Consider the following 15839-nt stretch of genomic DNA (forward strand, 5'->3'; position numbering starts at 1 on the left):
AAAGTTATGACCAACCTAGATAGCACATTAAAAAGCAGAGACATTACTTTGCCAACAAAGGTCCGTCTAGTCAAGGCTATGGTTTTTCCAGTGGTCATGTATGGGTGTGAGAGCTGGACTGTGAAGAAAGCTGAGTGCCGAAGAATTGATGCTTTTGAACTGTGGTGTTGGAGAAGATTCTTGAGAGTCCCTTGGACTCCAAGGAGATCCAACCAGTCCATCCTAAAGGAGATCACTCCTGGGTGGTCATTGGAAGGACTGATGCTGAAGGTGAGACTCCAACACTTTGGTCACTTCATGCGAAGAGTTGACTCATTGGAAAAGACCCTGATGCTGGGAGGGATGGGGGCAGGAGGAGAAGGGGATGACAGGATGAGATGGCTGGATGGTATCACCAACTCGATATACATGAATTTGAGTAAACTCCGGGAGTTGGTGATGGACAGGGAGGCCTGGCATGCTGCGATTCATGGGGTTTCAAAGAGTCGGACACAACTGAGTGACTGAACTGAACTGAGACACATAAGGAAATTGGAAGAAAGACATGGTCAAAGAAGGTGAGAAACAGAGGAGAAAGCCATAAAAATCAAAGGAAAACTTAGGCAGGGGTGCAGTTTATTTTCCCTTTGCGACTTGAACCCATTTTCCAGTTACATATGAAAGGCAAATCTTCCAAGGAATTTCAAATCTTCATGAAAAAGTATTAAGACCCAAGAGACAGTCAACACAAAACTGATATAGGGAAGGAGTAAGGTCCAGACTTCATGCTGTCTTTTTTTTTTTTTTTTTTTTTAATGTGGACCATTTTTAAATTCTTTTTGAATTTGTTACAACACTGCTTCTATTTTATGTTTTGGTTTTTTGGTCATGAGGCATGTGGGATCTTAGTTCCCTGAACAGGAAATGAACCCATACCCCTTGCGTTCGAAGGTGAAGTCTTAACCACTGGACTGCCAGGGAAATCCTCCTGCTGCTTTTTGAATCTCTTCTTTCCTCCTGTTGACAGTTTTTTTTTTTTTTTTTTCGTCTCATATCACCCTTTTCTTGTATAAGGGTCTCTATGCCCTTAATATGCATATAAAAATGGTACATTTTCTTCCATCTTGGAACATCATCATTCTACATCATAAACATTGTATTACTGTAAAAAAGTGATACCCTGTAAAAAAGAATCAAGAATGTCAACAGGTTAAAGATATATCCCATGCCAACTATGGAGTCATAGTCTGGTATTTAAACTACTTGGCCTCATTACTTAAATCTGGCCTTACATGTAACATTCACTAAAAAATGCATGTAGCTTGTCTTCAAAACTGGACTGCAAGCTCTTCATGAGAGAAGCTGTGGATTAAAGTATTAGTACAAATGATCTAAAATTTCATCTCAGGAACATACAGCAGGAATTGAATAAGTATTCTGCTGAAAGGAAAACTGGACAGAGTTTGCAATCTTAGAATAATAAGAAACTGTAAATTGAATTTTCTTTTTTCTCCCCTAGGATATTCTGGAATGTAAATACAGCATGTCCACAGCTTTTGCCTTTTATCACATTATGAGATCTGTTTTTTTCCAAAGCATTCTTATATGTGCTTTGAATTTGTCTCTTCTTATACTTGCATGCATGCTATATGTTGTTTGATGTGAAGATTGAGCCTCTCATTTTCACATTACTTTCTACAATTTTCACTGTAAGCATATGAGTTTCCTCATTTTGCTCCAAATGTAATTTAACCTATCCATGTTACAGAACGGTGTCTAAAACACTCTTTCTTACAAAGTATAACCTACTAACTTCAAATTTGGGCTTTTACAAATCATCTCTATTACTTTACCTGATTACTCCTAGTTTTCTATAACTACTCTTTTGTTACAATTTTTATAATTATCCCATAAGATTTATTTTAATTTTTGGTCCATATTCTGATACTCTTTTTGTGAATTTTATGTTCTGTGTCTTAAATACTACTTTGTGATATATTTTTGATCATTTGATCAATTTACTTTGGTTTTTTTTGCATTTTATTTCTTTTGCATATAGCATAACACAAATACTCTTTTTGTTTAAAAATATTATCTGTGATATTCTGCTTTATTTTGCTCCTGATTTGGATTTTCTATTTCTTTTAGTTCAAATGTTTCACTGAGAATTTAAGTATTTTTGTTTGTTTATTTTAAGAAAAGGAATTATTTTCATTTTGGGTCATTTCTGAAAATGAAATTGCTTTTCGTTCTATTCCCATGTAATATATGAAAACCTTGCTAGAGAACTATTAGATTTTCTACCTTCACTGAAAGTGCCTTTTTAAACCTAACTGTGGAGCATTCCATGTATTGGGCAGGTGTATAGTACCCAGGTGTATAAGATCCACACTAGAGCCCTGAGACCCCCGTGTGGTTAGCAGGGCCTGAGTAGGGGCTCCAGTCCTCCAGAGGCTGATGCTGAGCCTCAAGTCTCACAGGCTGCAAGATAATGGGGACTCTCAGTACCTGCTGCTCCTCTGAGATGCCCTAAGCACAACAGGGGTGGCTTCTGCCACCCAAACATCAAACTGAGTGTTGAGCCAAAAAGTGAGCTGTTGGCTTGCAGGGACCAGGGGTGGTGAATGGATGAAGGAACTGGAGGGACAGGTTGCCACGGGACCTGGGACAGAATAGGAGGAGTAACCAGGAGTGGATCCAGGCTGGGGGTCTCCGGTGAGGACAGTTCTTCACAACAGGCCCACATCTTTGTCTTCACCTAAAATCAAAGGAGTACGTCAAGGCTGTATATTGTCACTCTGCTTATTTAACTTATATGCAGAGTACATCATGAGAAACACTGGGCTGGAAGAAGCACAAGCTGGAATCAACATTGCCAGGAGAAATAGCAATAACTTCAGATATGCAGATGACACCACCCTTATGGCAGAAAGTGAGGAGGAACTAAAAAGCCTCTTGATGAAAGTGAAAGAGGAGAGTGAAAAAGTTGGCTTAAAGCTCAACATTTAGAAAACTAAGATCATGGCATCTGGTCCTATTACTTCATGGGAAATAGATGGGGAAACAGTGGGAACAGTGTCAGATTTTATTTTGGGGGGCTCCAAAATCACTGTAGATGGTGATTGCAGCCATGAAATTAAAAGATGCTTACTCCTTGGAAGGAAAGTTATGACCAACCTAGATAGTACATTAAAAAGCAGAGATATTACTTTGCCAACAATGGTAGGTCTAGTCAAGGCTATGGTTTTTCCAGTGGTCATGTATGGATGTGACAGTTGGACTGTGAAGAAAGCTGAGTGCCGAAGAATTGATGCTTTTGAACTGTGGTGTTGGAGAAGATTCTTGAGAGTCCCTTGGACTCCAAGGAGATCCAACCAGTCCATCCTAAAGGAGTTCAGTCCTGGGTGTTCACTGGAAGGACTGATGCTGAAGCTGAAACTCCAATACTTTGGCCACTTCATGCCAAGAGTTGATTCATTGGAAAAGACCCTGATGCTGGAAGGGGTTGGGGGCAGGAGGAGAAGGGGATGACAGAGGATGAGATGGCTGGATGGCATCACTGACTCGATGCACATGAATTTGAGTAAACTCTGGGAGTTGGTGATGTACAGGGAGGTCTGGCATGCTGCGATTCATGGGGTCGCAAAGAGTTGGACATGACTGAGCTACTGAACTGAACTGAAAGCTGGTACTTGTGTTCAGTACCCGCCCTGAGATCCAAGCAGGGACCCCAGCTTGTGCATAACAGTCTTGCTTCTCAGAGTGCAGTCAGCAACAGCAGCAGCTGGGTATGTGGCTGAAATGCAGAAGGGTAAGTTCACCTTAGCCTTTATGAACCAGAATCTGTATTTGAACAGGAGATTGTATACACATTTGTGCTTAAGAAGCACTGAGTCAGAGGACCCATTCTGGCTTTTCTTTGGACATCATTCTTTCTAAGGGACATGGCCAAGGTGAATTGGCTTCCTTTTTGAACAGGCTTCATATACTCAGGTTCCCAGAATCCTTTGTCCAAAGGCCCAATCTACTCACTTCTAGAGTACTCAGTGAGTCTTCACCAGATACATCCTCCCCTGCATCCAGGACCGAGCAGGTGGTCAAGGGATCACTGTGATAACATGGGAGGGCTTCCAGGCTGAATGTCCATGTAAGGCCCCATAGGAGCAGAAAATAGTCAGGGGTGGAGGGGTGGATCCAGGGTCTCTAATTATACTTTAGCTCCTGGTCCCTTAGACAGGGTTGAGGCTACTTCTGTTCATTTATATCTGATATACCTTTCTAGTGGGGTCAAAGCAATGGGCAAGGTGAGACTATAAAAGAATATATGACTTTTACAAAAATTTTAAATATTTGATATGAAATGTTAGGTTGGATTCCAGAATCATTTGCCTTATCCTAAGCAATTTCAACATTACAGTTGTCAGTGAAAGAATGTAATAGCTGTCATACTCTTTAGGTGTAATTTTAATCCCAGGAGACTTCTAAATGGCTGTAAAACTCAGTTTTAGGCTTTTTATCATCTCCTTGTTCTTACAAAGCATCCCACAAAGAGTAACTATCAAGACTTTGGAGAGACAACTGGTTTAAAATTATCAACACAAGTCATAATGTCTAACATGGTATCTTATAAGGAAAAGTTATCTGTGAATTTATGGTTTTCATTAAAATGTTTGACAATATTTCATTTGGAAATTCAATACTTATTCTTATTTCAAAAACTTTTTATTTTCTATTCTTCTCTTTAAAATTTAGTTTTCTAAAATATAGTTGATTTATAAGATGTTAATTTCTGCTGCATAGCAAACTGATTCAGTTATACATATATATATATATTCTTTTTCATATTCTTTTCTACTATGGTTTATCACAGGATTTTGAATATATTTCCCTGTGGCATACAGTAGGACCTTATTGTTTATCTATTCTTTATATAATAGTTTGCATCCACTAACCCCAAATTCCCATTACATCCCTCCTCCACTGACCTTGACACCAATAAGTATGTTCTCTATGTCCTTGAGTCTGTTTCTGTTTCATTAACTTCTCTTCACTTAATACCAAGGATATGTATTGAATTTTTTTCACAAAAGTCCATACAGATGTCCTCAAATCCTAACTAATTTACCCACGTACCTATCATACAAATATCATATCAGCATAATTAAGTGAAAAAAGGTGAGAACCATGTATATTCAGCTAGACAAAAGCAAAGAGACCCAAAACAGGCAGACTGGAGAAGGATACTCCTTTCCTTCACATATAGTGTCTCTGGGTCCCAAATGTCTATCATTTTTTACTTTTATTAAAAGTTTATCATTTTATAAAGTGGATTTCCTTCCTTTGTAAAAATTTTCAAAGATTTTTCCCCCTCAACAGATTAGCTTCAAACTTTTAAAAACACTTTCCTAACATACAATTATCATCTTCCAAAGATCCTAAAGTACTGTCAATGTGACTGAAATCAAAATGTAAATATTTTATAAACAGCTGTCAAATCTCAATCAGCAGAAAACAAAAAGCCCCCGAATTGCTGTAATCTAACCACAAGGCTACATCATTTAATTGACAGATAAAACATTTTTCGAGCTTCTGTTTTCCCATCAGCATTTTAACACATTTGCATAGTGTGGCATCCTGGATTGTCCCTGTGACAATTGACTGGAAGATGGGATAACTGAAGCTCTCTAAGGGAGAAGCCTAGCACAGTAATTGAACGCAGTTTCATGGAACATTTTTCACACTCACTGTATTTGGAATTTCAGTTACTAACAGGGACTAAATACTGGCATCATAGGCACAGTTTTTTATTCCGTGCTTTTGTGGAACACCGGAGGACTGGAACCGCATGCAGCGCAGGGCATGCTCCATATAGAACAGCTGGGAGCCTGAGCAGCATAGAGGGGAAAGAAGCCCAGCCCCTCCCTGCAGAGCGATGGAACTAGCAACCTGAATAAGAGACCATCTCCGCCCGCCTGTGTCAGGGCGGAAATTAGGCACTGAAGAGAACGGCAAATAGAAGCCAAATAAACAAAGGGAACCGCTTCAGAAGGGACCGGTGAAGCAGATTAAAATCCCTGTAGATAACACCAACTACACCGGAAGGGGCCTGTAGATATGGAGAAGTGTAAGCTGGAACGAGGAACTATCTGAAACTGAGCCGAACCCACACTGACCTCAACAGCTCCAGAGAAATTCCTAGATATATTTTTACTTTTATTTTTAAGTAAGAAAAATTTTTTCTTTTTTCTTTTTTCTCTTTTATTTTCTTTTAAAATTCCCTATTACTCCCCCATTACTCCTTAACTTTCATTTTCATAGATTTTTACGATTTTTTTTAATTAGGAAAAATTTTTTTTCTTTTTTTTTCCTTTGTCTCTTCTATTTTCTATTTTTCTTTTCCTATTACTTCCTTTTAAAGTCCTCTATTACTCCTCTACTACTCCTCAATTTTCATTTTCATTACATTATAACCTTACAAAAAAAAAAAAAAAGAGAAGCCCTATTTTTAAACTGAAGTTCATATATATTTCTAAAATTTTTTTGTGTGTTTTGGTTTTTGTTTTTAATATAGTATTTTTAAGAGTCTAACCTCTACTCTAAATTTTTAATCTTTGTTTTTTAGTATACGATATAAATTGTGAACATTTAAGAATCCAATATTCAGTTCCCATTTTTATTCAGGAGTGTGTTGATTATTCTCTCCCAATCTTGACTCTCCATTTTCTACCTCAGAACACCTCTATTTCCTCCTTTCCCCTTCTCTTCCCAATCCAATTCTGTGAATCTTTGTGGGTGTCTGGGCTACGGAGAACACTCTGGGAACAGACAACTGTGTAGATCTGTCTCTCGCCTCTTGAGTCCCCCCTTTTCTCCTCCTGCTCATCTCTATCTCCCTCCTCCCTCTCCTCTTCTTCATGTAACTCTGTGAACGTCTCTGGGTGTCCCTAACGGGGGAGAATCTTTTCGCCATTAACCTAGAAGTTTTATTATCTGTGTTATATAGTTGGAGAAGTCCTGAGACTACTGGAAGAATAAAACTGAAATCCAGAGGCAGGAGACTTAAGCCCCAAACCTGAGAACACCAGAAAACTCCTGACTACATGGAACTTTAAATAATAAGAGACCGTCCAAAAGCCTCCATACCTACACTGAAACCAACCACCACCCAAGAGCCAATAAGTTTTACAGCAAGACATACCACGCAAATTCTCCAGCAACGCAGGAACATAGCCCTGAACGTCAACACACAGGCTGCCCAAGGTCACAGCTAACACACAGACCCATCTCAAAACTCATTACTGGGCACTCTATTGCTCTCCAGAGAGAAGAAATCAAGTTCCACGCACCAGAACACCGATGCAAGCTTCCCTAACCAGGAAACCTTGACAAGCCAATTGTCCAACCCCACCCACTGGGTAAAACCTCCACAATAAAAAGGAACCACAGACCTCCAGAATACAGAAAGCCCACTCCAGACACAGCAATCTAAACAAGATGAAAAGGCAGAGAAATACCCAACAGGTAAAGGAACATGAAAAATGCCCACCAAGTCAAACAAAAGAGGAGGAGATAGGGAATCTAACTGAAAAAGAATTTAGAATAATGATAATAAAAATGATTCAAAATCTTGAAAACAAAGTGGAGTTACAGATAAATAGCCTGGAGACAAAGATTGAAAAGATGCAAGAAATGTTTAATAAAGACCTAGAAGAAATAAAAAAGAGTCAATTAAAAATGAATAATGCAATGAATGAGATCAAAAACACTCTGGAGGGAACCAAGAGTAGAATAACGGAGACAGAAGATAGGATAAGTGAGGTAGAAGATAAAATGGTGGAAATAAATGAAGCAGAGAGGAAAAAAGAAAAAAGGATCAAAAGAAATGAGGACAACCTCAGGGACCTCTGGGACAATGTGAAATGCCCCAACATTCGAATCATAGGAGTCCCAGAAGAAGAAGACAAAAAGAAAGGCCATGAGAAAATACTCGAGGAGATAATAGCTGAAAACTTCCCTAAAATGGGGAAGGAAATAGCCACCCAAGTCCAAGAAACCCAGAGAGTCCCAATCTGGATAAACCCAAGGTGAAACACCCCAAGACACATATTAATCAAATTAACAAAGATCAAACACAAAGAACAAATATTAAAAGCAGCAAGGGAGAAACAACAAATAACACACAAAGGGATTCCCATAAGGGTAACAGCTGATCTATCAATAGAAACCCTCCAGGCCAGAAGGGAATGGCAGGACATACTTAAAGTAATGAAAGAGAATAACCTACAACCTAGATTACTGTACCCAGCAAGGATCTCATTCAGATACGAAGGAGAATTCAAAAGCTTTACAGACAAGCAAAAGCTGAGCGAATTCAGCACCACCAAACCAGCTCTTCAACAAATGCTAAAGGATCTTCTCTAGACAGGAAATGCAGAAAGGTTGTATAAACGTGAATCCAAAACAACAAAGTAAATGGCAACGGGACCACACCTATCAATAATTACCTTAAATGTAAATGAGTTGAATGCCCCAACCAAAAGACAAAGATTGGCTGAATGGATACAAAAACAAGACCCCTATATATGCTGTCGATAAGAGACCCACTTCAAAACAAGAGACACATACAGACTAAAAGTGAAGGGCTGGAAAAAAATATTTCACGCAAACGGAGACCAAAAGAAAGCAGGAGCCGCAATACTCATATCAGATAAAATAGACTTTCAAATAAAGGATGTGAAAAGAGACAAAGAAGGACACTACATAATGATCAAAGGATCAATCCAAGAAGAAGACATAACAATTATAAATATATATGCACTCAACATAGTAGCACCACAATATGTAAGGCAAACGCTAACGAGTATGAAAGAGGAAATTAATAGTAACACAATAATAGTGGGAGACTTTAATACCCCACTCACAACTATGGATAGATCAACTAAACAGAAAATTAACAAGGAAACACAAACCTTAAATGACACGATGGACCAGCTAGACCTAATTGATATCTATAGGACAGTTCACCCCAAAACAATCAACTTCACCTTTTTCTCAAGTGCACACGGAACCTTCTCCAGAATAGATCACATCCTGGGCCATAAATCTGGTCTTGGGAAATTCAAAATTTGAAATCATTCCAGTCATCTTTTCTGACCACAGTGCAGTAAGATTAGATCTCAATTACAGGAAAAAAAATTGTTAAAAATTCAAACATATGGAGGCTAAATAACATGCTTCTGAATAACCAACAAATCATAGAAGATATAAAAAAAGAAATCAAAATATGCATAGAAATGAATGAAAATGAAAACACAACCCAAAACCTATGGGACACTGTAAAAGCAGTGCTAAGGGGAAGGTTCATAGCATTACAGGCTTACACAAAGAAACAAGAAAAAAACCAAATAAATAACCTAACTCTACACCTAAAGCAATTAGAGAACGAAGAAATGAAGAACCCCAGGGTTAGCAGAAGGAAAGAAATCTTAAAAATTAGGACAGAAATAAATGCAAAAAAACTAAAGAGACCATAGCAAAAATCAACAAAGCTAAAAGCTGGTTTTTTGAAAAAATAAACAAAATTGACAAACCATTAGCAAGACTCATTAAGAAACAAAGAGAGAAGAACCAAATTAACAAAATTAGAAATGAAAATGGAGAGATCACAACAGACAACACTGAAATACAAAGGATCATAAGAGACTACTACCAGCAGCTCTATGCCAATAAAATGGACAACTTGGATGAAATGGACAAATCTTAGAAAAGTATAACTTTCCAAAACTGAACCAGGAAGAAATAGAAGATCTTAACAGACCCATCACAAGGAAGAAAATCGAAACTGTAATCAGAAATCTTCCAGCAAACAAAAGCCCAGGACCAGATGGCTTTACAGCTGAATTCTACCAAAAATTTAGAGAAGAGCTAACACCTATCTTACTCAAACTCTTCCAGAAAATTGCAGAGGAAGGTAAACTTCCAAACTCATTCTATGAGGCCACCATCACCCTAATTCCAAAACCAGACAAAGATGCCACAAAAAAAGAAAACTACAGGTCAATATCACTGATGAACACAGATGCAAAAATCCTTAACAAAATTCTAGCAAACAGAATCCAACAACATATTAAAAAAATCATACACCATGACCAAGTGGGCTTTATCCAAGGAATGCAAGGATTCTTTAATATCCGCAAATCAATCAATGTAATACATCACATTAACAAATTGAAAGATAGAAACCATATGATTATCTCAATAGATGCAGAGAAAGCCTTTGACAAAATTCAACACCCATTTATGATTAAAACTCTCCAGAAAGCATGAATAGAGGGAACATACCTCAACATACTAAAAGCTATATATGACAAACCCACAGCAAGCATCACCCTCAATGGTGAAAAATTGAAAGCATTTCCCCTGAAATCAGGAACAAGACAAGGGTGCCCACTCTCACCACTACTATTCAATATAGTTTTGGAAGTTTTGGCCACAGCAATCAGAGCAGAAAAAGAAGTAAAAGAAATCCAGATAGGAAAAGAAGAAGTGAAACTCTCACTGTTTGCAGATGACAAGATCCTCTTCATAGAAAACCCTAAAGACTCTTCCAGAAAATTACTAGAGCTAATCAATGAATATAGTAAAGTTGCAGGATATAAAATTAACACACAGAAATCCCTTGCATTCCTATACACTAACAATGAAAAAACACAATGAGAAATTAAGGAAACAATACCATTCACCATTGCAACAAAAAGAATAAAATACTTTGGAGTATATCTACCTAAAGAAACAAAAGACCTATACATAGAAAACTATAAAACACTGATGAAAGAAATCAAAGAGGACACAAACAGATGGAGAAACATACCGTGTTCATGGATTGGAAGAATCAATATTGTCAAAATGGCTATTCTACCCAAAGCAGTCTATAGATTCAATGCAATCCCTATCAAGCTACCAACGGTATTTTTCACAGAACTAGAACAAATAATTTCACAATTTGTATGGAAATACAAAAAACCTCGAATAGCCAAAGTAATCTTGAGAAAGAAGAATGGAACTGGAGGAATCAACCTGCCTGACTTCAGACTCTACTACAAAGTCACAGTCATCAAGACAGTATGGTACTGGCACAAAGACAGAAATATAGATCAATGGAACAGAATAGAAAGCCCAGAGATAAATCCACGAACCTATGGACACCTTATCTTCGACAAAGGAGGCAAGGATATACAATGGAAAAAAGACAACCTCTTTAACAAGTGGTGCTGGGAAAATTGATCAACCACTTGTAAAAGAATGAGACTAGAACTTTCTAACACCATACACAAAAATAAACTCAAAATGGATTAAAGATCTAAATGTAAGACCAGAATCTATAAAACTCCTAGAGGACAACATAGGCAAAACACTCTCCGACATAAATCACAGCAAGATCCTCTGTGACCCACATCCCAGAATATTGGAAATAAAAGCAAAAATAAACAAATGGGACCTAATGAAAATTAAAAGCTTTTGCACAACAAAGGAAACCATAAGCAAGGTGAAAAGACAGCCCTCAGATTGGGAGAAAATAATAGTAAATGAAGAAACAGACAAAGGATTAATCTCAAAAATATAGAAGCAACTCCTGCAGCTCAATTCCAGAAAAATAAATGACCCAATCAAAAAATGGGCCAAAGAACTAAACAGACATTTCTCCAAAGAAGACATACAGATGGCTAACAAACACATGAAAAGATGCTCAACATCACTCATTATCAGAGAAATGCAAATCAAAACCACAATGAGGTATCATTACATGCCAGTCAGGATGGCTGCTATCCAAAAGTCTACAAGCAATAAGTGTTGGAGAGGGTGTGGAGAAAAGGGAACCCTCTTACACTGTTGGTGGAAATGCAAACTAGTACAGCCACTATGGAAAACAGTGTGGAGATTTCTTAAAAAACTGGAAATAGAACTGCCATATGACCCAGCAATCCCACTTCTGGGCATACACACCGAGGAAACCAGATCTGAAAGAGACACGTGCACCCCAATGTTCATCGCAGCACTGTTTATAATAGCCAGGACATGGAAGCAACCTAGATGCCCATCAGCAGATGAATGGATAAGGAAGCTGTGGTACATATACACCATGGAATATTACTCGGCTATTAAAAAGAATTCATTTGAATCAGTTCTAATGAGATGGATGAAACTGGAGCCCATTATACAGAGTGAAATAAGCCAGAAAGATAAAGAACATTACAGCATACTAACACATATATATGGAATTTAGAAAGATGGTAATGATAACCCTATATGCAAAACAGAAAAAGAGACATAGATGTACAGAACAGACATTTGGACTCTGTGGGAGAAGGGAGGGTGGGATGTTTCGAGAGAACAGCATGTATATTATCTATAGTGAAACAGATCACCAGACCAGGTGGGATGCATGAGACAAGTGCTTGGGCCTGGTGCACTGGGAAGACCCAGAGGACTCGGGTGGAGAGGGAGGTGGGAGGGGGGATCGGGATGGGGAATACATGTAAATCCATGGCTGATTCATGTCAATGTATGACAAAACCCACTGAAATGTTGTGAAGTAATCAGCCTCCAACTAATAAAAATAAAGGAAAAAAAAATATTGGCATCAAGGGAATATTATCATGGCTATTAAAAAAAGCAAACTTTTGCTTTTAGCAGTTCAATAATTTATTATTTTATTCTTTTGGGCCTTCATTCAACAAATATTTCTGATCATTTATGTGCCAGGCTTAACTAATAAATCTATGCAAGATCCAAAGAACTGGGCTCTTTCACCATTACAACTGATAAGAAATGCCACTAGAGGGCTTCTCTGGGGGCAGAGAATCCACCTGCCACTGCAGGAGGTACTGGGTTTGATCCCTGATCTTAGAAGATCCCATAGGCCCTGGAGCAACTAAGCCCGTGCCCCACATCTACTGAGCCTGCGCTCTACAGCATGGGGGCCACAACCAGGAAGCCCACACGCCCTAACGCCTGTGCTCCAAGAGAAGCCACCGCAAGAAGACCACGCACTGCAATAGAGAGGGGCCCCTACTCGCCAGAGCTAGAGAAAAGCCCACACAGCAGTGAAGACCCAGCATAGTCAAAGTAAACAAATAAAGAAAATGATTTAAAAAAAAACAAAAAGAAATGTCACTAGTGAAAATACCACAAGTGGTCCCTCTAAACGATTTACTGCTATATTCTGTGTGCAATGCTATCTGTCCCCTTTCCCAGAATTTGTTTTTTCATCTTTTCCTCTACTTTTCTGTCTTCACCCCACCCTCCGTCTAAAACAATAAGCCTTTCGGGGATATCTATAAGCACTGTTTAATTTTTTTTGAGACATTTTACCTAAAGCATTTTCTGACTCTATACTCATTCATTCAACAAATATTTACTAAGTTTCTTGCAGGGAACAGGCATCTTTAGAGGTACTGTAGTTCACACAGTGAGGAAGAGACTAGGGAATCCCTACCCTCAAGGAGCTTAGACCATAAAACAAACCATAAACACGTGAGAATTCTTCATGTCTTGCCTAAACCCCTCAAGCTACACAAATAAGTATTTTTTACATATGGGAATATTTTAATATGCCTTAAAAATAAAACTTCTAGTTTTTAAAAGGAATTAAATTTGGGTAGCTAGAACAGTGCTCATTTACAGAGAGTAGTTAGTTGGATTCTTGTGGTGGCTTGGGGGTAAAGAATCCACCTGCAATGCAGGAGATGAGGTAAGAGCCTAGGGTTCAATCCCTGGGTCAGGAAGATCTCATGGAGAAGGAAATAGCAACCCACTCCAGTATTCTTGCGTGGGAAATCTCCTGGGCAGAGGAGCCTGGTGGACCCCAGTCCTTGTGGTTGCAAAGAGTCCTACATGGCTGAGCATGCACAAGCACAAGCACACAGAACAACAAGCTCTAATCCAGGTTCCCCTAGACACTAGTCTTGCACACAGAATGGATTTTGGTGCGGAAAGAATAGAAGCCAGGAAACCATCAGGAAGATTGCACAGTTGTCCAAGTAAGGCTGAATGATAATCAGGATGGTAACAGAATAAAAAGAAATTAAGTTTCAGGATGTATTTAAAGTAAAGAACAGGAAAAGGAAAATAACTGATAACTCTTTAGTTCAATGGCCATAAAGAAAAAAGGTGACTTTAGTAGACATAGCACTTCCCTGCATTGGCAATGGACATCCAAAAGGCAAGTTATTATTTTATATTAAGAGAGTACCAGTACACCCTCCATTTACAAATAAAGAACAAAGGTCCAGAGAGGTGAAGTAGCTTTTTTAAGCCTTCAAGAGCTGCTGTCACCTGCATTTCCCATTTCCTATTTTCCAGCCCAGGGACTTTTCCATTAACCAGCACCTCCTTCCCCCGACTCAGCTCAGTACCTTATTCAATATCTTGCATGACTTTCTTTGGAAAGGAATTTCATTATATAATTTATCTTTAACCTGTATTTTTTTCTGAGCCTAATGAGTGGAAAGTATTTAATATCAGGACTATAGTTTAAAAGCTTAGTTTTGGGGGCCATACTAGCAACATTACTCCTAAACCTTTATTTTAAAGCACAAAAAACAAAAGAAGAAACTTGGAATTAGTATTTCTTTTATTTGCTTTCATAAGCAATTTCAATTCATCCTGAGTCCCCCAAACCATATCTTTTCTATATATGGAATAGTCTCGGTTCACTTTGTTTTATAAATGGATAATTTAGTAGAATGTCTGTGTCACTAAAGAACATTCAAAGGATTAGTGTACTAACAATCTCACAGCAATAGTACAGGCTCCTGGCCTCATAATGTGAGGACCAGCATTAAGGTAGAAGAGCACAGGGAAGGGCATCTGACATGTCCAAGATCAAACCTTGCCTTTGACATTATCATAGGATAAAGTTCTTAACATATCAAAGCATCGGTTTCCTCATTTGTAAAATAGGGATCATAACACTTAACCCTGATGGCACTATTTATGAAGAATAAATAAGATACAGAAATATATCCAGCATCATGACCAGATATGAATGCTAGAGCCAGCTAATTCTCCATTTAGATTTGAGTATCACAGGACCTAACAACCTTGTTGAAGTGCAATATTTGTCTCCTGCTTTAAGAAATCTAATGGCATTTTTAAAACCCTTATGTTACTACAGTTAAGATACAAACAAGCTCTTGAAATAAAATCAACTTATCTCATATTTCAACAAATACCTTCACTGTAATTTTGAATCTGATGAGCAAACAACTTAAAAAAAAAAAGCATCTTTATTAAGATACACAAAATTGAGCATGACTGTATATTTACATTAAGATGTGTACAGTAATGATTATGAATTATATTAAAAAGCACCAAACAGAATTCCTATTCCTCCTCAAGCTCTTCTCATAAATTAAGCCATAAGGCCCCCTTTTAAAGCAAAGAATTCAACACATGAAAGGATCTTACCTTATAGTACCTTAGTGGAAGTTCTGAATGTCATTTATTTCACCTCTAATTAGAACACAGGTGCTAGAAGAGAATAAGAAAATGGAGCTTACACAAAGCTAGGATCATGAAAAGGGAAAGTCAACTATCACACACAATGATTTGAAGAAATATAAGAAAATTACAAAATTTTGTAGAAAGAGATTTCATATATCATGACGCAGGTGGTCAGAGAGTTAAGGAACCTGTTATTGACAAAGAAAACATACCTATTGACTTTGGATGAAAGGCTCTTTCTATAGTTTCACCTCTCATACCTGCCAAAGCTCCAGACACAAAGAAAGGCATCAAGTAAGAAGGAAACAAAAGGAGTTGCTTATCCCTTATTTTAGCGATGGTGTTAGCGATGGTGT

General features: G+C 38.1%; 1 protein-coding gene across 2 annotated transcripts in view; it reads right to left on the bottom strand.

Annotated features, from left to right (window-relative positions):
• CHRM3 (cholinergic receptor muscarinic 3) overlaps positions 1–15839 on the bottom strand; it is a 556385-nt gene that overhangs the window by 293632 nt on the left and 246914 nt on the right. Inside the window, exon 3 of one of the 2 annotated variants that reach the window (XM_065922230.1) lies at positions 15448–15510. The exons of the other annotated variant lie outside the window; for it this stretch is intronic. The gene's annotated coding sequence lies outside the window, so the exon portion shown is untranslated. The remainder of the gene's footprint in view (positions 1–15447; positions 15511–15839) is intronic. 2 annotated transcript variants of the gene reach the window in all.

This window comes from Muntiacus reevesi, chromosome 2 (assembly GCF_963930625.1).
Source record: "Muntiacus reevesi chromosome 2, mMunRee1.1, whole genome shotgun sequence".
In the NCBI taxonomy this organism is placed as follows: Eukaryota; Metazoa; Chordata; class Mammalia; order Artiodactyla; family Cervidae; genus Muntiacus; species Muntiacus reevesi.